This window comes from Parasteatoda tepidariorum, chromosome 9 (assembly GCF_043381705.1).
Source record: "Parasteatoda tepidariorum isolate YZ-2023 chromosome 9, CAS_Ptep_4.0, whole genome shotgun sequence".
Lineage (NCBI taxonomy): Eukaryota > Metazoa > Arthropoda > Arachnida > Araneae > Theridiidae > Parasteatoda > Parasteatoda tepidariorum.
In genome coordinates, this window is record NC_092212.1 from 16,953,778 (window position 1) to 16,978,133 (window position 24,356).

Consider the following 24,356-nt stretch of genomic DNA (forward strand, 5'->3'; position numbering starts at 1 on the left):
AAAATAACAGTTAGGCCTAATTAATTTCTGAAGTCAATCACATACAATTATATTCATACAAGAAAGCAACATATAATTATCCACTTTCTCGATGAAGTTGTATTTTATTTTACTCTAAAAAATGACATGAGGGAATGACAAATGTAAAAAATTTTACCTGATTTGATTCATTCAAATTTATTCCACAGCAAAGCTTCTTTAAGTTGAAGATGGAAGCATACTGCAATTTTGTTCGACGATGCCAGTTGTTAACTGCTAAAGATTTTATTAAAATATTTTTATTCTAAGAAGAGTGCAGGTAATAAGAACATAGTTGTGAGGGAATGATGCGAAACACTAGGGACAAAGTTTAAAATAGTGCTGTGTTAAAATTTTTATCAGAAATTAAATGTAAAATTGATTTTCTGAATTCTATATTTCAATATTCTGAAATAAAAACCACGAATTTGTAAAAAAATTTTTTTTATTTCAGTAACAATTTTTTTCTTTTTTTAAATCAACAGTGGGGACAAGTGAGGGAATGACATATTGGTATATTTTAATTACCTAAAATAAATAATAAATAAAAATTGATAATTTTATTTTTATTCTTTTGTCGGCTTGCATTCTGAAGGACACTTTCCCTGAATTTTTTTTTCGTAAGTTGTAAAACAAACATAACATAACAAAAATTAAAATTCCTCCCGTTAGATAATTATTTAACGGAAAAAAAGATTTAGTATCTAACTGAAACACTAACAATGATTAACAATTGTACCACATTTATCTAATCGAGAAACTAAATAAGTATATAATTGAACTGTTGATGAGATTTCTGCTGATTGTTTATTAATGATAAAAATAATTTTGATATTTGTTCTATATTTAAACCAGATTTTGAATCGTAGGTATCCCTTGAAAATTTAATCTAAATTATAGGTTCTATTAAATTTTTATTAATAACTGATAACATTAACAACAAAATTTCATTGCAAGAGTTTTTTTTTAAATTTATCTATAAAGTTATAAAAAAAATTTCTTTTTAGAAAGAGATAACACAAATAATAAATATTTTATTCGACTACGCATTTTTAAAACTAAAGTTTTTATGATTTTATCTTAATCCTACCTAGAAACATGGATATTATTTGTTCACCGATTTTATACAGATAACAGCGACAAAAAAAAACGTCTACCGCGGAAAAACGAAATAAAAGAAAATATTATAAAATAAACACAACTTTATCGCATTTTATTTTTGTTTATCTGATATTTTCTTCCAAATATCCTCATCGTCATGCAGTAAATCACCTCATCCTTTGTCCACAAGATGGCGACACACGCAAAAATTCATTGAACCAAATCGTGGTCGAAAGAAATACTACTGATGACACTTGGTTACTCATTGAAAACTATCACTGGTCTTTCCCAGCAAATGATAGAGTCATCGTTTTCTTGTTCTTTCTATTTAACAGGTAGCGAGTACGGTTATAGTTTAAAGAGAAAAAAAATATCTCTGTGATTGGAAGAAATCTTAAATTATTATGGATCGTCGAGAAGACACTTGAGTAAATATTCGATTTAATGTGTTGCATCTTTACCTGGTTACTTCTTCCGGAGCAAAAATCAATATTTTTACGATCATCTCTTCTTCTAGGTAAGTTGGAGATATTTAAAAGTTTATTATTCTTTTAGAAGTTTTATTGGAATCGTTTGACATAAAACGAAGATTTTGTTTACTGACGTAATTGCTTCGCGAAGTTCGAAATGACTTTTGTTTTCGTAGAAATTAAAAGAACAAAATAAGAAAAATAATAACTAATATCCAGGTGTCTTTTAAATTCTTTCTTTCTTTCTTCTTTCGATTGTTCGAGTTGCTTATTTATTTTATTTAGTTTGTTATTTTTTTCAAAATATAAAGAAAGGACATTTTAAGCTTTTTTGATTATTAGGTCCAGTTTTTAAATTCTTTTTTCTTGAAGTTTGATTATTTTGCACAAAGTTTGATTTCTTATATCTTCAAGGCATTGTTTGAAATATTTTGTTTCAAAACTTTTTTTTAATTTTATTTATATAATATTTATTGAAACTTTTTTTTTGCTTTTTATATTTAAAAGTGCACTTATATGCATATTTTTTGACGGACAAGTTGCCTAAATTAAGTGCATTAATGTTTATTTCGTTTATAAATTCGAAGAATCATTTTAATTATATTCCATGAATTACTGACATAGCAATTAAAATACATTAAAAATCTAATTGAACTATATTGTTAACAATTTTCCTCCATTCCTTTCATTTTATTTAAGCACTTGTAATGTACAATTATTTAAGAAGAGCTACATTCTTGTCAAAATATAAGATAAGGTTTTCAAGTACAAGACTAGTGTTTTTAATATCCAATAATATCTAATAGGAATTAACCATGCAGTGGTTCATCTCTTATGTGAAACATGCGGGTTCCACGTCCCTTAAGCATCATAGTTAACTTTTTTGTTTTTTGTTTTGTTTGTTGGATTTCTTTTTTTTCATCTATTTTTGCGTCAGATTTAGTTTACAGCATGTTTATACAGGACAAATGTTTTTAATGTATTAAAAGGAATTAACCATGAAGTGGTTCATCTCTTAAATGTAAAACATGCGGGTTCCACGTCCCTTAGGCATCATAGTTAATTTTTTGTTTCCTTTTTCTTTCATCTTATTTTTTGCCAGATTTAGTTTAAGTTTAATCTTGTTTAATTGAGATACATTTAGTTTATAATTTAGTTGTCAGATTTAGTTTGTAGCATTTAGTAAGGCCCGTAAAACATATTGATTTTGTTGTTATGAATCAATATAATATCGTTTAAATTTGGAGCAATATAGTTGCGATAAAGCTATCGCTTGTGCCATTCAATTAGTTATACTATTATACAATAAAAATTATACATTTCAAAAATTATTATATATTAATTATCCATTTAAAAAAAATCAACCAATATGAAACTAACTCAAAAATATTAATTTACTAATTGGTTGTATCGAAAATGCATTTTTTTAAATACATGTACTGTAAATTATTTCATAATTTTGTGTGTAATATTTTTTAAGTTAAAAATTTCTATTTAAAATATTATTTGAATAAAGATACTTACATTTAGTTATTAGACTACCAGACTACTAAAGGCTAGAAAATGAATTAATAAAGTAATAATTGTTTCGTATTTTAAATACTGATTGTTGAGGGGTTCTAATTATCTCAGACACTCTGCAAATATTAATACGAAAAAGGTACTCATTGTTGGATGGAAGGATAATGGATACCATAAAGAAAAACTTAAATTAACAGCTATTAACAGATTCTGTTTTGAAATAAACTTTCAAGTATTTTAAACTCAATGCTGATTTTGTGTTGAAATAAAACATCAAATTTATTTATGTATAAACATCAAATGTTCAAAATTACTTAGTTGTAAATAATCCTATAAATATAACTACTTTCATTTACATTTTGACTGTTGGATTTTTCTAGTTTCTAGTGTAGTTTGAAATACTTATTTAAATTTTTATTTCTTGTCCAATAAATGAACTGACCAGCAAAATTAAAAAAAAATTGGTCATAAGTTTTCCAAGAGAGCATTTGTAAACTCGTCGCTTTTCCTATCCGATTACAAAAAAAAAAAAAAAAAAAAAATTTTTGTTACAGAATCTTTTTAATTCCTGATCTCAGAATATTAAATTGGGAAAGTAAAGCAGTGAGTTGTCGTATATCTTTTAAGAAATTTTGGTCAGTTTTTCAATTTTGTCGGGTTATTTACTAATAAAATTGACTTAAAAATATTTTGCCCGCTATGACGAATAAGTAGTTGAAAAATAAATTTTATAAACACTTGATAGCTATGAGCTAGTTCAGCAATATATATTTAAGTTTTATTAACTTATTAAGTTTTATTAACTTATGCTCTTACTGATATTTTGAAAGATGTCAGTAAGTAAATCAACGTCTGTTTTCGCTCCTAGTTTTATATTCCTATTTGTGTTTTATTTTGTATTTTTCTAGAATTTTTGTTTCATTTTGAATAATCGTGTGATGATATCACAGGATGATATCTTTGATGATATCTTTTCGTTGTTTTTATTTCTCTATTTTTTTTTTAATTTTTTCATTGAAGTTTTTAAAAAATTAGTTATTATTATTTTTTTTTTAATTTTAAATAAAAATTTTAATTATTTTTTCATAATAATTTAACTTTTTCTCTCTTTAAAAAATGTTTTCCCTATCTTTATTTCTTTTCTTGTTTTCGTTGCATTTTTATATTTGTATCGGTGTATTATTAACCAGTAAATTAGCCAAATATCAAAAGTATTCGGCATTTTTTTTTTCATTTCAATTACCATTGATTTTAAATTTAGTTTTATAAAAACACTTTTCGAAAGCTTTATTATAAGCATAATGAACTCTTCGTTCCCGATAACTTTGGAGATAGCAATTCTGTGACGTAGAACTTACATGCTATCCATGTTGATCATTAACCCTATCTGTCATAACGAATAAAAAATAATAAAATAAGAATATTTAAATTTTAAAAAAATCAAGTAGTTCAAGGTCATGCTTTAAAATGTTTTTCTCAAAACTCATATCAGCAATAAATCCCTCCAATTATTAGGTTTTTATTACTAACTAAAGAAAACTAACCTAATACGGAAAAAATGAGGTATTTTGTTCATAGTTTATTTTGCTATCAAGAGTTTATTTTGCTATCTTTCATTCGCATCTATGTTCATCGTTATAAATAAGCTCATGAGACTTATTAAAATAAGTTTAATAGGATACGATTGAATACATTTCGTCATGATAAAAATAATATTCGCCTTGATAAAAATATGGGAATAAGCGAAATCATCTTGATTAAATCTATTCCAATGAAGTACAAATACCCCCGCGTAATAGAGTTTTCTATTTCTAGCAATGATTCGTGAATTCTTTTTCGTGAAAACAGGATTTTGAAAAAACACCTGCTTCAAAGCAGATATATGGTTTCTCTAATTAACGTTGGTTATTGTGGCATAGCTACCAACTTTTGCTATAGTCGATGAAATTTTTTCATAGCAATAAGAACAAATATTAATGCACTATGTGCAAAAAAATATAAATGGACTAGCCTGAATAATTTTTCATCTAATCGTAGTATGTTCTTGTTCTAGACCTCAATCGTAATGGTTCAAATTTGTGACCTCAAATATGCTAATTAATTAGTGCGAACGATATTTTAAGTTGCAAAATCAGCCACGAAAACGTATTTTCTCTGAATACACGTTTTTTTTTACGGATTCAGATTTCTGACACCCGGGATATAGAGGTTGCAGCAACCTGGGAAATTTCCCGATAGCTTGGTCAGGAGAGCTGGCTAAAGTTTGGACCCTTTAATGTTAATTTTATCTTTGCTTACTTCCCCATACATTGAAAACTTCTAAAGCGAATTGAAACTTTTTTGCACACAATTATAAAATTCTTTCATTTAAAAATAATTCCATGCAAAAATAATTTTTAATAAATATTTATTATTTTCTTCAATAATAGTCAAAAAATTTTTAATTTTAAAGTATACGCTTTTTCACACTTTTTTATAGAAAGTAGTTTTATATGACAGCATACAAAATATGAGCGAAATCGATCGAACAGTTTCTGAGAAATCGAATTTTAAAAACACGACTTTTTAACTTCGACAAAAGAAGTAATTCATACGCGGATTAGAACAAATCCGAAACCAATGATGTCGTCAATTTTACGTCGATATTATTATACGGGTATTAGAAATTTTAAGTCAGTGGATTTACAATGCAAATAAATTTCGTCAATAACTGTTACATTGACGCAGTATTATCAAACAAAATTCCAATCTGCTTTATCTTCCCTTTAATTTCAAAATCCACTCAGTGTACTTTTCTGAACTTATTTGCCAGTCGTTTCGAAAAAATCGTTCAATAATTTCATTTAAATAAACTGAATTTTTTTTGCTATCTAAACATACAAAAACGAAAGTAAAACTGTTAACTAAAATGAAAGAAAACTACAACTAACACTGAATTCATTATTGGATATTTTTTAAAAAGCTCGCGTAAAAATTTCAATTTAAAATATTTTTATAAACATATTTATAGATTTAATACTTTTGTTTACAACCATTGCGATGTAAAAAGAAACAAAATTAGCATGAGAGTTGTCTATTTATTCAGCGCACGAAACTGAATTCAAATCATAACTCTGTTAAGTTATGTGATTTTTTGTGAATTCATTACATTAAAATTTGATCATTATAAAACCTTTTAAAGAGACTTTGTAGAATTTTCGATCAAATAATAAATACAAAGTTATTAACTCACAATGTTTACAAAATAATTGCAATTTTGTTTTAAAAATCAAATTCTATGTAATTTTAGCGAATTCACACAAACTGTTGAAATAAATTCACAATATGGGAAATGTTATTGAAACATCTAAGAAAAATTCAATCACATAATTCGTAGCATTTACGAAATGATATTGAAATGAGCAATGCATAAGTATAGAATTATAGAAAAAATATTTATTTATTCAGATGTATACGGCGTGAGGTGCGCTTTTTATTGCAAATATATTCTTTTCCTATTCTTTTATTATTTACATTCGACGGTGTATTAACTAAATGTCTCCTTCATTATTTTAAATTTTTTTAAGTTGGGTTTAAAACACATCATTATGAAATTTTAAATATTAATGAATACTCTAACTTGAGCCGCGATGGCTCAGGGGATAGAGCGTTCGCCTTTCACAGAGGTAAACTGAGTTCGAATCCCAACGATGACAGGTTGATACGAATTCCGCATCCGGCTCGCCCAACCAAAGTTCAGATGTAAAATATCCTCCTTGCCGCCTGGCTAACCGTGGGAAGTATTCGTGGCTTTCCTCTTCATGTAACGCATATGCAGATTAGTTCCATCAAAAAGTCCTTAGCGAAGGCAAATTTCTCCCAATACTTGATCCGAGAGTTCCGTTGTCTTCTGGATTGGTTTCAAAATTTCAAGACTACGTAGTTGAACATTAGTAGTCGTAAACCCTATAAATTGGGTCGGCTGTTCAACGACGGTTATAAAATAAAATACTTTTGTTCTCCGAGTACTTTAATATGCTGTTTGAACTAATGTAAACACTAAATCATTTGAACTACATAGTACAACAGAGATGCCAACTTGTTCTGGACAGCAGTTAAATATTTTCGAGTGGTTATCTTTTTATGTATGATTCTTGGTTTAAAAAATTCGATTTTTAGCGTTTTTATTCACCTCTACTTCTAAATAATTAAGAGGCTTAAGTGATACGCCAATTTAGTGCAGCTACTCTATTTCTTAATTTGTTTTGTAATTAATATTCAAACATTCAACGGAGTATAATTCTGTAAACTTTCTTTCAAGCTAGTATAAGACGTTTTGTAATGTAGATCATAAGGATGAAAGGATGAAGTGAGTTCTGTGGAAAAGCTAAAATAAATTTTAAATCACAGTATGAAAAAATTTATGTAGAAACATTCAATCTTTTAATTTTGAGCTGATGCCGAATTTAGTCTATGCAGGGCTACCGCGGGCCTTGAAAATTTTAAAAAGTGGTAACAGAAATAAAACAAATATCGATATTTTAATTTCCGGGTAATCACCACTAAAATTTGTTTCTTAAAGAAGGTATATATCCAATGAAAATCCGAGTTTGTAAACCATTTAACGATAAAGTGGTACATTAAAATAATAAATATCTTCTACCATTAACCTAAATTTACTACCGCCACTGAAACTTTTCAAGGATCGTGGGAACCCTATCTATGGAACAAATGCGAAATGTTCGACGCAATTTTAATATGTTAGTTTGTTATTTTCTTTTTGTTCCGTAATGAAATCTAAGTACTTGATATGTATGAATATGCTATGCTGTTCATGGAATGATCGAATTCCTTTAGTGTAAGATTATATTATTTTTTCATCGAATGCAAAATACAAAGTGGCGTTTCTTACAAACTTGTAAATAATTTGCAAGAAGAAGTGTGGAAAACATTTAAAAAAAAAAGTCTTTTTTTTGTAAAACATATTTACAAAAAAAAAGAATCTTAAATTAAAACATAAATAAGTGAAATAAATAGGGCAAATTATGGTTTTTGTTGTAATGGCAGGCAAAAAAACTGCTATTAAACGTTGAAAATGGTTACCAGGGGAACATATTTCTTTATTACCGAATACAGTTATTTTATTTTGATTTGAAAAGCACGATGGGGAATATAATGTAGTTTTTCATAAATGCAGGTCCTTTTCACAATTTATTCCAAATAATGTTATTAGAAATATAATAAGTTAAAAAAATTTTATTTCTTTTTCATTGGCAATTCATTTTAATTTTATAAAGAGAACCGAAATATTATATAAATAACTGATTATTAATGAGATTTAATTATTAATTAGATTTAATTACAAATACAGATTTCAAAATCCTTACTGTGAGGTAAAAACAAGTCTTTACTGTCGGAGCCCCGGAACCCTAGGGTTCTGAGGAACACCATTTAAAAACTGCAGTTTTTCATCACAACTTGTGTTCCGTTTGCGTAACTTCCGAAGGGAATCGGTCAGTGGAAAGAAGACCTATAATTATGGTATTGTTCTATATCACAATTTCATTTTTGTGACATATTAAACAAATATTAATATTAGGTTGTTCATATCAAATTAACAAAATGGATTTTCAAATGAAAATATAAAACTGCATATCTTACTTTCAAAACTGTTTATTTAATTAAAATATGCTAAATTTGCTGCAATATACGTTTTCCAACGAGATTTTAATGCATAGGTAAGGGGTTATGAAAAATTCTGAACTTTAGAATCAAAGAATTTTTTGTGGAATTTTTAAGACTGACTTCATTTTCAAACTGTTTAGTCCGTAAAAACTCATCTAAATATGTAAAAAAAAATTCAGTGATCAAGCTTATTAATCAGATCTTTCTCCAATTTATTCTTTATTTAATATAATGATTTTTTTAAATTGTGATTTTTCATTAGTTCAATTTGTAATTTAGAAAAAAAATGTTACTGAAGGTCTTTTTTTCTGTGAAAGGTTCAGCTTTATTTTCAAAAACTGCAGTGCAATGTCTGATCTCTGTCTAATATTTATTTATACTTAAAATAAATAAGGAAATCACATTTTAAAGGAATCTATCAAAAGAAAAGAGTTAGTGGATTTTCCTGCTTCCATGCTGTATGAATATTCAGTTCAGTTCAATGTAATCATTCATCATTCAATTTATTAGTGACTTTAGTCTCATAATAGGTCTTAGTTTTCTCTGTAAGGCTAAACTTTACATTGCTAAGATTGGCAACAGCTTGCAGCATCACGGAAGTGAAATGAAATGAGAAAAATAAACATTGTTGCAGATTTCAGATTTTTTTGTTTGAAAAAACTAATCCGATTTTTACCTTATTAGATACTATCTTCATGTTTCGGTATATTAACCAAAGATATGCTGACTAATTAGTGCAGACGATAGTTTAATTACAAAACCAGAAGTTTAATTCTAACTTTTCTGAATAAACGTACTTTTTTTTCATCACTTGATTCTCGAGATATAGCGGTAGCAGCTGGAAGATATGATCAAAGTTAAAGGTCTTTAACACGTGACCCCTCGATCACGTGTGACTTTCTGTATTATGTATTCAATTTAAAACCATAGTTTTTTAGAACAAAATAATTATGATAACAAAAATAAAGTAATCAGACAAAACAAAATAAGAAAAGGAATTTTTTCCGGCAATAACTGGGAATATAAAATTCATGAATGATACTTAAATAAGAGAGGGGTGGAATTATGGGTCTTCGGACCCAGACCCCCAATTTTTTTGGGAACCCAAAGTAAAACTGATGCGCTATTTATTTAAAATGCATTAAAATGAACATATTTTGGTTGCAAACTTTAGAAAATAAATTAAGTGTGGTCATGTTTAATTTAATTTATCTTTCAACAATTTGTTTGGTAAACTTTCAAGCCTGCCAAATCTATCTATCAATATCTATCTATCTATCTATCTATCTATATATCTATCTATCTATCTATCTNTCGAATGTGTGTGTGTGTGTGTGCGTGTGTGCTCAGTAATATATATATTACTGAAGTATAAATACGTTACCCTTGCTACTTCGGGAAGAAATTCATACTTCGGAGAATCCGTAATTATTGGTGTCTCTTTTATGTGTACGCTAAAATTGTTTATATGTATGGGTGTACAATTAAATTTTGTTTCTAAAATTAAATAAAACAAGTAAAAAATTTTAAAACTTAAATTTTGCTACTATTGAAAAAAAAAATCGCTCTACCGGAGCGGGGTTTGCAGTCGTTTTCTAAGTCTGCTACCATATTATCGAAGTCTCTTTTTCTGTAATGCTTTGCAAAAATAATTGTAAAAAAAATTACTTTTTAATACTACCTATTATCCTATTATTACTTTAAATATTTAATATTATTATTTAAAACGGCATAAAAAAAGTAACGTAAGATAATGACACTTTAAGCATTTCAATTTAAGCTCCTTGAAGAGCAATAGTAAACATATCAGATAAATAACATTTTCAGCTCTATTCTTCAATCAAGAAAAATAACATAAAGTTATATGTAACAAAATTGCTTTCACTTTAATTTCAACATAACGAATCCGAATTCGTTCTGACCACGAATTATGTTTCAAATTAGGTAGAGATAAACAGAATAAAGCAAGGAATTTATTAGCTCCTCCTTCTAATAAATCTATAATAAAATAGCACGGATGCATCCTTTTTCTTCTTAATCTGATGATAACCGCTCTGATAATAATTGCACTTACTAGAGGTAAGACTGCCTCAGCCCGATTCCGAGCTCACAGGGCTCGTTTACTGAAAAAATATTCCAGCCCGGACTCATGATAAAATTTTCATAAACTTTTTTACTTCTTTTAAGCAAAGTTTTTTCCAATTTTAATTTTATTTTACAACCGTCTTTGAACAGCCGATCCAATTTAAGGTGTACGGCTACTAATGTTCAACTTCGCAGCCTTGTCATTTTGAACCCAATCCAGAAGACAAGGGAACTTCTGGATCAGGTATTGGGATAAATTTGCCATCGTGGAGGACTTTTTTCATGGAACTAACCCGCATTTGCGTTACATGGGAAGGACAACCACGAGAACCTCCCACGGTTAGCTTGACGGCAAAAGGAGTTTAACCCGTTGATCCGTCTACCACTGAGGATATTTCACGTCAGCACTGTGGTCGGTGCAAGCTGTATGCGAAATTCGTGTCGACCACCCATCACTGGGAATCGAACCCGGCTCACCTCATTGGAAGGCGAACTTTCTATCCCTTGAACCATCGCGGTTTTTTTAACGTTTGCTACAGTTTATCAACGGTTGTTACAGTTATTTAGTATAAAAAATTCAAAATTCATTGTGATAAAAAGTTTTTAATGACTAATTTCCATGTTTAGATTGCAAACGCCTAAAAGCGAGACTGCATAATTTGGACTTATCCTCCGACGTACATTTCGGAAAGACTCGGGTTCTAAGTATTTCTATGTATTTCGGGCTCGGGTCAGCTAGTATTCCAATTATTTGGACTCGGGTACCTCCAAAAGCGAGGCCAATCCATCTCTTCTACTTACCTGGTTCATTCATTCAGTTCTTCATCTCACTAAGCATTTCTACCTAAACTTATATTTATTTAGTCTTGCAGTTTCAACCGTTTTATCAAATATTTATTACATGGTCTAATAATGGATCTATTTATGCTAATGATTGGTATTATAAACGCAAAACTACCTGATTTTATAGTGTTTTTGAGCAAATTTCTCGTTTAAGTTTCCTTTGAACTTCATTTTAACTTGTATACCAGTGTTTTTTCAATTTGGTAAAAACGCTGCTAAAATAATTTCTTTTAAAATTCAAGAAATCATTTTACCCGATTCTAAATAAAGTGAACTATTTGAGTTTCTTTTAGTTTTGCTATTAATTTTGAATTTTTCTCTCAATTTTGCCAAGTTTGAGCTTAAAGAATAATAATGCATGCTAAACGCAATTTTCTCAAAAACTCGCAACAAAATTAACTGAATAAATATAACAGACAAACGTTGTATTCTAAAAAAAATACTATTGTAACTAATGAGTTGGAAACATGTATCCTTTTTTAGTGCACTTATTTAATATTATTTTAAAAGAAACAATTAAAACTGTGCTACTCGTTTTATTTGGAACAAGAGAAAATGAACAAGAACTGAACGTACTTAAAGTGAGAAGAACTTAAACCTAACCTCCTTTTTATCAATGTCATTATCAAACATGCTCTACAGTGGGAAAAAGTTTGATTTAAGATAAAATATTTCTCAGCGAACGTGTTGTATTAAATCTTCTGTTTACATTTTGTTGTTGAAAGAACTCATCGTATATTCATAGCAATACAGTGGTTTTTTTGACCTCAATCTCTTAAAGAAGATTTCAGTTTTAAAGATTATTCTTATATCTTATGGCAGACTTTACATTTAGGATTTATATTGTGATGAGATGTGTACGGTGGATATACATGCTTCTTTTAATAGAAAGCTGTCAGTTTATTATTGAAAACATTGTTCAATAGATGCTGATAGAACTGCATAATATATTTTAGAATCTCGTCAAATAATGAACTACTCGTTTTAAGCTAGAAATTTTTTTTTAGATACAAGAGAAATTTTCATGTAAAAGATATCAAAATATTTTAGTAACATTTAAATAATTCGTGAAAAAATATAAAATATTTTAGTTCAATTTTCCCCTTTAAGCAGAAAAATATTGTAAAGGAAAAATATGGCTAAAAGATGTTTCAAACTTTAAAAATTTTCTATAGTCTGTATAAAATAATTCAATATTTCACTTCTTTAAACTACCGTAAATGAGTTACTCATTTTAAATAAGGATACATTTATTTTTATTCTTCAAATGTAAGAAAAATTATTTTGGTGCAAAAGGTACTAAGATGTTTGATTGACAATTAAATAATTTCTAAAAAAATATAAAAATATCATAGTTTTTTTCCCTTTTAACCATAGAAATATTGCAAAAGAAAAGCATGGTTTAATGATCTTTTAAACTTTAAAAACGTCCTTCTTCTGCATTCTTAAAAAAATAATTAAATATTTTAGTTATTATTAAGCTAATTATTATTCAGTTAAGTTATTAAAAAATTAGTTAACGTTTAACTCATGTAAAGTTAACATTAACTTCCTTTTAAATAAATCGAATAAAAATCGGAGCAATTATCATACCTGTAAAAATGGTAAATAATGATCAACCCTTTGCACTCCGATGTCACCACTAAAGGGCCATCAACTGTCACCACTCTAAAATTAAAAAAGTTTTATAATTTAATAATTAATAACCACATTATTTTAAGCATTTTAAAGATTATATAAAAAAACTGTATTATATATTTTAATTTATCTAGGGGTCATATTAGTTCAAACAGTGAAGTACTCAAAGTGCAAAGGTTTAAAAATGAAGCATTTAAAATTAATGAAAATAATTTAAATTTATGACTTCAATTTATAAAAGTTGCTCAGTTGTCTTTTAACCCTCTCAGGTACAATTGTATAAAAAAACAGTCCCACTTAATTTTGACAAATAAACCACGAAAATTGCAAAAGTTTTAATTCCTTAAACTGCGCGGTATTTAATTAACCAATTTAGCCAGCAGATGTATGCGTAAAAATATTAGAAAAAAATAAATAGGCAATCATTTTAAATTTAAACATGAACTATAAAAAAACTTATAAAAAAATAAAGCTAATCGCTTTTAATTGAAAATCCACTATTCTTTAGGCTCTCTTTGAGTTAAGTTCTTGTTTAATTATTTCTGCCCTCAAATGATTAAGAGATAATTTATACCACTATGAATGTGTTTACAGCTTTTAAAACCAGATACACGTGTGCATCGAATTTAGTAACCTATTGTTTCAAACACAGGTGCAACAATATAAGTACTGCTAACTTGTTAAGTAACTATTCCATGTTTACAGGTATTTAAATTATTATTTGAAAATAAAAGTTCTAATGGTGTGCTTCTCAATTATTCGGCGAAAATACAGCTTTTAATCGATCCGTTATTCTAGAAAACAGTACGTGTTTCTTAGAAATAAAATCCGGAAGCATAGAGAAAAAAAATTCTAGAAATTCGTGATATTAATTTCTGATCTTTTAAAGCAAAAACAAGCTTAAGTAAACATTCATTTTTCTAGAAAACGAAGAAATTATGCAATCCTAGGATTGCCGGTTATTTTGTGATTTTAACGGGATACATTCGTTGTTTGTGCAGATGTGATTCTAAGTTTCCTCATTAGCTCTAATTGTTTTGACATATGCAAGTTAAATGTTTGATTGAATTCATATAAGATGAGGTAATGTTAATAATATTAAGCCTGCCTTTTTATTAATTACGTTAAATAGTTATAGTTAAGGTTTTATATAAGTTTGTTTTATATAAGCTTGTTTCATCGTTAATTCTCTTAAGATGATTTCAAGAAAAAAAATAAAATATTTTCAATAGTTTTTGAACAATATATTGAAAATATATTTTTTTGTGCATAACTATAACTAAACAGTTGTTAGATTTGTAGTATTTTCGAAGTTAAATCAGTTTTTTTAACCAAATTAGATTAACACAATATTTTAATAATTAGTTCGAATTGTTTTGACTTATGCTATATTATCATATCATATGGCAATATTATAATATTATCATTTGAATTTCTCTTATCTTTATTTTTACATAATGTTTAATAGAAGTGGTTATGATTTTATATAGCAATTTACGTATGTTTCAGCCTTAATTATATTTGTAAAATTTTAAGCAAAAATAAATAAATAAATATTTTGAAACATTTTTGGACCATATATTGAAAATAAAAATTGTAACTAAACATTTACAAGAATGAAGCATTTTCAAAGTTTATGCAGTTTCTATTAAACTAAATAAATGTTACACAATATTTTATCGATAAATTGTTCCAATTGTTTGAGAAATGCAAATTGAATGTATAATTGAATTCATTTCAAATGAAGTATTTTTAATATTATTATTCAATTATACCCTACCTATTTTTATGCACTACGTTAAATAGTCATGATTATGATTTTATATAATTAGTAATATATTACTGTTTTATCATTAATACTTTTAGAAGAACTTCAAGAAAATAAATTTTGAAAAATTAAATCTTCATAAAATTTTTAAAATTATATATAAAAACCGAAAAATTGTTTTATTTAATATCTATAACTCACTGTGTAGTATTTATTCGTACTTACTATATAGCAATATAGCATTTTTGAAATTTATGTAAATTTTTTTTAACACGGTATATTAACATAATAGTTTAGTTAAAGAGATATCCAAGCCAGAAGATGAACTAGATCACTAATTGGAATGAATCAATCAAATGTCGTTTGCAGCGTTTCTATTACAGGATTCATATTCGCATCCATATCGAAAGGTATTCTTATTGGTTGCTATCTGTAATTCATTGATCACTGATGAATTGTCAGTGGTCAGATAAATGAGGTGACGTCAGCTTAGATAACTCAATAATTAGCTAAAATTGTTTTAACAAATGCAAGTTAAATGATTGATTAAATTTATTTATGATGAGGCGATGTCAAAATTATCATCTGGATTTCTTTTATCTTCATTTTAATATAACCTTAAATAGTCATGGTTATGGTTTTATGAAATAATTTATATGTATTTATCAGTATGCATAGTATGCATCAGTAGTATTAATAGTATTTAGTTTTAGTGTTGTATTTGCTGTATTAATACTATTTTGTTGTAGTATTCCAAGTAGTATATAGCATGTTTGTTGTTTGCAATTTAGTTGTATTATTTAGAATAAAATGTTAAATTCATCATTAATTAATTTTGCAGAATTTCAAGGAAATAAAATTAAAAAAAAAATGATTTTCTTAAATGTCAAAAACTCTTTTTATAAAACGAAAAGTCAGACTTCAGAAACTGGCAAACCTTGAAAATAATTTTTATTCGATATAATTTGGAGTATTATAATATTATCTTTAAGCTACTAGAATATTTAAAATCACTTTATCACTATAAATGTTCAATATAATTTTCCACATTTTCTTTATTTAAAATAAATCCTTATTCTCATGTTACTACTTTGCGTAATAATTTTGTAGTTCCATCATTGTTGTAGATATTTTTCTTGTTTCTTATTTTTATATCAATTTCTAACTAAGTATATTTTAAATAAGGTTTTGATAATTGTTCTGATATGATTTAGTTTTCTGTAAAAAGTCAGATCTTACGAATTAGGAAGCTATTTGTAATCATAATTATTTCAAAGAATTACTTTATACAGAATTTACATTTTTAGCAAGCTTGCTTATGATTTTAGTATTTTTAACATGTTTTTAAAAAATTTATGTCTATTTGTTTTATTATTGTTAAACCCTTTCTTTTTTATTATTATCCACTACCGTAATTGGAATTTTCCATAGTCGCATGACTTTTGTCTATATAATAATATTAAATAATATATCCCGTTAGAACAATAGAACATGTACTTTTGTTATGAGCATAGTTATAACAACGCTGCGAACTGTGCTAATTGGGTACTTGCACTTAAGACCACGTATACCTATGCATGTGACTTATGACTCAGAGCCAGCTGATCGTTTATAAGCAAAATGGTGTGTTAAAGTTGAGCTAAGTTTCTCCGCATAAGCTAAGATGTTAATTAACGTGAAGTTAATTAAATGCAATGTCGTATCACACATGAAATTTATTAAAATTTAATTCTTTCTCTTCTATACGTCTTTCACTTACTTTAGATTTATTATTTGTTCATGCATTTTATTGTAACCATGATACATTTTTGTTTTGTGAACCTGGCAACTTCGATGCATAATTAGTTTGTTTATGATCTATATGGCTTCATGCCTGTCTTTGTAATAAGTAAGAAATATATAGAGAAAGAATTGTAATCATAGTGAAAGAATCTTTGTGTAAGAATATAGAACATATCATTTAAGAGAATTGATGCTTGGCTGGCTTGGCTTACTCGAAATAGAATGGACAGAACAGCTGCTAACGTAAGCCAATGCCACGTTTCAACAACCAATCAGGATCGAGATACCCACACTACGTCACTTGCATGTATCTCATTATAAAAATTTGCATTGAGCATTTCTCTGTCTTTGAAAAGCATTTAGAAGCAGTCTAGTCGATGGAAATAAAAAAACCATAGTCAAGCTCCTTACACTTGAAGTAAAGCTATCTTTTTATACTATATATGCCACATTGCGGTGAAGAATTATCTGGGCTTAGAACGGACAAATAATGTAAAGATTTTTTTTTTAAAGCGTATTAAACTTTTTTTGAAAGTTGCGTATTTGGCGACATTTTTCCACCAAGATAAAAATTATCAAAATCAATGCTTTATTCTTATTTTTTTGCAATTTTTTTTTAACTCAGATAAAGCAGCATTGGAGTAAGTTTTCAAACATTAAAATTCGACCACAGATGATTTTTCATTTTTTCAAAACAGTGGCTTTTCTCCATATTGACGTTTTGCGCCATTTTCAGAATTAGCGCTGGCTAAAGATAGGCTGAACTTGACTTATTGTCAGTCCTGAATTATTGATGCAAACTCCCAACAGTTAAAAAAAAAAAACAGCATATTATTCGAAAAAAAGATTATCTCATGCGAAAACAGAACGATGAAAAACAACGAATGTCGTTTATTACTGATTAATGGTTTTAGAATAAATCTGAATATCGTATCTTTCGTAAGGAAAACAGAGAGAAAAATTTTTTATCTTAGGTCTTCGCTTTAGTGGTCAAATAAATTTTGGAGAGATTATTTTTCTAATAACGTTCTTAACAGTTTAAGCTTCCTCATAGTTCATCTTGAGTAAATCAGAAGAGAATGCGAGCATATATAAGCTTTCTTTTCAATCATCTTCCCGTCCCAACCACCCTTCCCTTCATCAGTTCTTTGAACTCAGAAATTCAATAACTTTAGAAGAATTCATTTAAATCCGATTGTGATGAAATCTTAAACAATTTTGATGGTTGTTGGTGGAAGAAGAGATTAAAATAAATGCACATTTAAAAAAAATAAACAAATAAAAAATCATTAAAAAAAATAATGCAGTAAATAAAATTTAAAGATTCGGAACGAATTTAACGTTTCAATTTAAAAACCTGGTTTAACCTAAGAATGCTTTAATTTTTCAATTTATAAATTTACTATTAAAATATTCCTTTTATTACACCGTTAATAAATTTAACACGTTGAATGCCATGGGAGTCACCGGTGACCGGCACTGAGTTTGTTCGTAGAGCCACGGGAGAAGCCAAGATTATTAAAAACTCATAATTCGAGAAAATTTAAATTTTTTTTTTATATGATTATCGTTACTAAAATGGTTTGAAGAAATGAATGCAATATAGAACACACAAAAATAGTTTTATTTATATACACAGAGATGCCAACTTGCTCTGGACAGCGAATAAATATTTTCAAGCGGTAGTTTATTAATTGTGTTTCTTGGTTTAATAAATTCAACTTAGTAGATTTTTATCCACCATTATTTCTAGACAATTCGTTGGCTTATATAATTCACCACTTTTTTCACTTATTAATAAAGTAGCAAAATGTGTCTAATATTTGCAATTTTAGTTTGTAGTTATTTACCGATGTAAAATTAGAGTGGCATTCAATGTGTTAAGTAGAAAAAACTATGAGGTTTCTTATCAAATAATTGTCTTTATTTATTCGGAGACGTCCCAAAGGTTTCTTTCTATATTAAAAAATTTTAAGCTTTGAGTGTTCAACATAACATTAATTTTTTGTTTTGTTTTTGCTGCGCAAACACTATAAGACATAGAAACTTGAAATTACTAAAGAGTCTAGAAAATTGCACAAGGATTACGATGAAAAAAGAAGAATAACATTCGTTCAGGAATTATTTACTTGTTGGGGAAAAAATCCTACAACTACAGAGTTGAAATATAGTATGTTGAAAGAACCACACAATGAAGTTAGTGCAGAGTTTTTCAAAATTCCACTTGTTGAAAGTTATTGTAATTAAGTGCTTTTTTTGTAATTTTTTTATCATTTTACTATTATTTTTTTTTGTTTTCCGTTACATTTGCTTTTGCTGTTCAAAATCTATGAAACTTCGAAATTACAATGGTGTGTTGAAAAACGTAGAAAGAGTTCGATGGAATAAAAAAAAAATTCGATTCGGATATTTGTTCAAGAATTATTAAGAATTAAATTTGTAGTAAAAAAAAGTCATTTTGTTCGATCCGCTGAAATACCAAGTTCAAATTTGACGTGCTGCTAGGTCCATTTTGTGTTAGTATACATTTAGCTAGAAATTTTTTCAAAATTCTTATTTATTCGGAGGTTTTTGAAAATTTAAGTGCTTTTTCATGATTTTATTCCAGCTTTTTGCTTTAAATATTTATCCGCTGTTGAAGATAATTTATTTTTCCCTCATGAAATCTTTACTTCTTTATTTCATTCTCGATCTTGTAGATGTCAATCAAAAGTAGCAAAAGAGCGAGAGAGAAAGAGTGAGAGATCTTAGCTATCGTCCTCTATGTTTGTTCTGAAAATGGCGCAAAACGTCATTGTGGAAAAAAGCCACAGTTCTGTGAAAATGAAAAAAATGAAAAGCGTTTGTGGTCTAATTTTTTACTATTAAAAACTTATTCCAATGCTGCATTATCTGGACCCATAAATGTTTGCGAAAAATGGAAATAAGGCATAGATTTTAATAATTTTCGTCTAAGTGGCAAAATTGGCGATTTTTAAAGTTTAAAATTATGACTTAGCTATTCAAATGTAAGGCACTTAAACTGATGTTCTTTTTTATTTATTTTCCTTGGCAGAAGAGCTATGAAAAACCATGTTAACTCATGTCTTTACAACTTAAGATTATTTCAGGAGAGTTCGAAATTGAATAAAAGGTTTTAAATTTGATTTCTAGTACAGAGAAAAATGAAATGATAAGCTTAAAAAGTTAAAAAAGTTGCTTTAAGAAATTTAAAATTTCTAAAACTAATTGGCATTTTGAACAGAATGGAACGTGTAAGCTTCGTGGCTTAAAGATCGATTTTTCGTCTTACAAAGGCTTAATTGCTCTGTTAAAAGACGCGATTTCTTTTGAAAATCAACTTTCAAAACTTGTGCTCAATTAGTTTAGAAATTCCTCGATATTTTTTCTCTCTAATGAGATGTCATAAAAGCTTATTTTCAGACACTGCCTTTCATCTGGATTCAGAATCGAATTCATCTACTACTTTTTCAATTTTTCTTTTATGAATTGCTAATGAGTTTTCGATATAACATGTGCATGCTTATGACGATTTAATAAGTTTCATTGCGGAATTCAATAGTAATTTTTTTATAAAATTTATTCAAAATGACTGATTTTTATTGGTAAAATAAGAATGTTTTTAAATATTTTCCCCGAACTAATTTAATTTTAATGCAAATATGTTAATTTTAATAGTTAAGAAAATATTTCATTTTTCTTATATAAGATGATTTTCATGCAATTCTATATTTTATTTTATTGTATTAATAATACTGAAAAAAAAGGGGGGACTGCCTTTTATGTAGATTCACGAATTTCCTTGCTTTTTTTAAAATTTTTCTTTCACGAAATGCTAATGATATTTTAATGCATGTGAATGCATAAAGATAAATGATTAAGATTCATTTTGGATTTAAATAATATTTATATTAATTTTACTCAGAGTTGGTCATGTTTCTGTAAAAAAAATATTAAGAAATAATTTTATTAATTGTGTTATAAAAAAATTTATTTTTATAACACAAATACGTTAATTTTTAAAGTTCAGATAATATTTTAATTTTTTATGCAATAGATGATTTTTACGAAACTCTAAGTTTCAATTTACTGCATTAATGAAACTAAAAAGAAGGTAATACAAATTTTTTCTCAAATAGTATTTTTAAATCTTTTTTTCTCACTTTTCAATTATTCCCTCATATGAGTAAACACCATTTTATTCACAAAGCTAGAACACATTAACACACATGAAATTGTTAAGATTAGTTTGGGTTCTCTACTAGTATTTCTTTTATTATTGGCATAGATAAAGGCATATTCTTTAACAATTACGGAATTTCTGTAGTCTCAACTATTCCTAATCTCTAGAGGTACATTTTAATAAATTGGAATTAAATGGATTTTGTTGAGGTCAACATATAAAAAATTAAAACAGATGAAAATCGTATTTTTTAAATATATATTTGCTTTATAACCAGTATTAAACAGCCTACCCGAATCTGCGTTTAAGACTATCAATTTTTAACGCCGTAGCCTTGTAATTTTGAACCTAATCCAGAAGTTAAGGAGCTCCTAGATCAAGTATTGATTGAGAATATTTTACGTAAACACAGTGATCTGGGCGAGATGGAGGCAGAATTTGCGTCCACAACATTCAAATCGCTGGGAACCTGGATCGAACATTGGAAAGCGAGCGCACTATCCCCAGAGCCACCGCCGCTCAAAAGATCAGGTAGCAATTATTTAAAAACAAAATAGATTATAACGAAATTAATTTACTCTATATTTACATGATTTGGCAGCTACATATACGCTATATTTATTTTATATGGTATAATATACATATAAGCTATATTTATATGATTTTACCATACATGAATCTGAATCATTTATTTCGATTTAAGTAATCAATATATAGAACTTTAAAATTGAAATATACTTTCTGATGAAGCCTACTTCATCAGAAAGTATATTTCAATTTTAAAGTTCTATATATTGATTACTTAAATCGAATTGCATAATTCATATGAAAATACATATACGGATACATAAATTCATATGAAAATATATGTTAATTTTATGAAAAATATTTTCTTCTTCGGAAGATATGGGGATTTAATTATTGACTATGGCACGCATTATTTTGTTCTTTTTTTGTTTTTTGGCCGGGAGACTTTTATTTACTGCACAGGATTTTCTTGGAGCACTATATTTATATTGCAAATCACTATTTAATGTGGACCATCCATATACGTTGGGAAGTTCATATCACGTCCGGGTCACCAATGTGGGGATTCAATTATTGACTATGTCAATCTTCATCCATCTAAAGTTATCTCAATATATAATTAAGTTAACACGTTTTATTTACTAGTGAAATGGTATTTAATATTTATAGTGATAGTTGCACCACAAAGACACGTGACTCTAAATCAGTGGTTCCCGCACCCGGTTTGCACCTACCACCGAGCTGACATAAATATTCTCTGTGTTAAATTGATCATGGGTTAGAGCCCCCTTACGGTCAGGATATCCGTGGGAGGTTTTCGCGGTTTTACTCACCATGGAACGCAAATGCGGGTTTGTTCCATCAATAAGACTTTTGTCTTTTGAATTGCTTTCAAAATTACAATTCTCCGGAGTTAAACATTGGTAGTCGTAAACTCAAAATTGGGTCGGTTATTCGACAGTGGATATGGAATTTTCAAAAAATATAAAATATAACATACTCAGATTGAAATACGCTGTATTTATGTGATTCGATTTCTTATGTTTTATATTACTTCATGCATACAAGAAACTGAATTATTACGTTCCTCTTTTCTTTTTTTTGTAAAATTCATGTTTCAACACGGGACTATCCATCCAAGTGAAGTTTTCCTCATTATATAACCATTATGGCACTGTTCAAACACAAATATTTTTAGTTCAGTGGCAGATGTCACCCATTCGGTCAGCCGTGACACTTTAAATTGTCAAATAAATAGATTGTAACTCACTATTTCCTGAATTCTGTTTGCTATAAAAAAATGGAAGATTTTCCTCTAAATGGCGAATTTTTCCATTTGTTTTCTAATCAAAGGGCCGTTAAATGTCATCATTATGTCACGAGTTTGTGAAGTACAGACTTTTTGTAGAATTAAATGATTCGTAAATCACTTATTTGAAAAAGTTTCAATTGTTTTATTCGCGCCCTATATAACAAAAATGAAACAGCGCAGTGCATAGTGAATATTATTAGTTTATGCATGATATTCAGCACAACTAATAACACTTTTGTTTTACCCATTACTCATTTACTCATTTTGTTTTACCCATTACTCATTTACTCATTTTGTTTTACCCATTACGTTGATAACAGTGGATAGACTAACGAGTTTAGGATTTTAAGAGCGTTTATCTCAAAATCAGATTTTTTAAATTTTATACCATCTAAAACATGATATCTCATATTGTTTTTAAGGTAATCGTCTGCAATTTTTCATAAGTGCTTATGATAATATCAAGCATGTTTTGAACCACAGACTAAGAGAAAAATGTAGTATTTAATTTTTTATGCATGTCTTATCGCAAAGACTAGTGCGGAAATTTTTTTCTTCAAAAAAGTGATTTTTTAAATACATTGATACCTAACTCAGTAGCATATTGACTTAATTTTAAGATAATAGCTCAAAACATAGTTGATAGGCTTCTAAATAAAATCCTCAAAGGATTTTTTGTTTCTGGCTACAGAATTCTTTTTACAGTGCTTAGAGTATATGCAGAAAAGTTCATTATTTTCACCAAAAAATTGCCATTTAAAGAAAAAAAAAACAGTAATAATTTTTTTGCTAGTTTTATACGTTTTTACACATAATAAAACAAATAGACTAGTTCTTCAAAATTTTGTTGTAATTTTTAAAAAAAACAGTTGTCGAAACTAGTCGCATACCATAAGAGGAATAAATTTCTGTTTTATCAAGATTTATTAACAATTATTTTTTTCTCACAGAAAACAGTCATGCGTATGCGGTGTAACTGTTAGAATTCACGATAGTCAAGGTTCTCTTAATCTTTCCAAAACAAGCTAAAAATTTAATGGTTTTACTTCCAGTTCTTTCACCTTTCCGGTGAAAAATCAGTCCAGCAGAAATTGTTTCAGTTGGCATCAACAAATAATACTCAATTGATCACTGGGTTCCGGTGACTTTACAAATTTTTAAAATTGGAGATGAAGATGAAGCAAGAGTCGATTTTATTAATATACATTCTATAACTATATATTAGTGGATAATATATAATTACAGAATTATTTTTTATCACGTTGAAGGTCATGGGGGTCACCGGTGACCAGCAAAGCCAAGATTATTAGAAACACATAATTCGAGTAAATTTTTAAATTTTTTTTATATTATTATCAATACTAAAATGGTTCGAAGAAATTAATGCAATACAGAACACACAAAATAGTTTTATTTATATACACAGAGATGCCAACTTGCTCC

The 24,356-nt window shown here is 27.8% G+C and overlaps 1 protein-coding gene across 1 annotated transcript in view; it reads left to right on the top strand.

The window, feature by feature from the left end:
- The first annotated feature begins 1,247 nt into the window (after window positions 1-1,247).
- Window positions 1,248-24,356, top strand: part of LOC107446378 (extracellular serine/threonine protein CG31145-like) — a 146,550-nt gene continuing 123,441 nt past the window's right edge. Inside the window, exon 1 of the mRNA XM_043044611.2 lies at window positions 1,248-1,636. The gene's annotated coding sequence lies outside the window, so the exon portion shown is untranslated. The remainder of the gene's footprint in view (window positions 1,637-24,356) is intronic.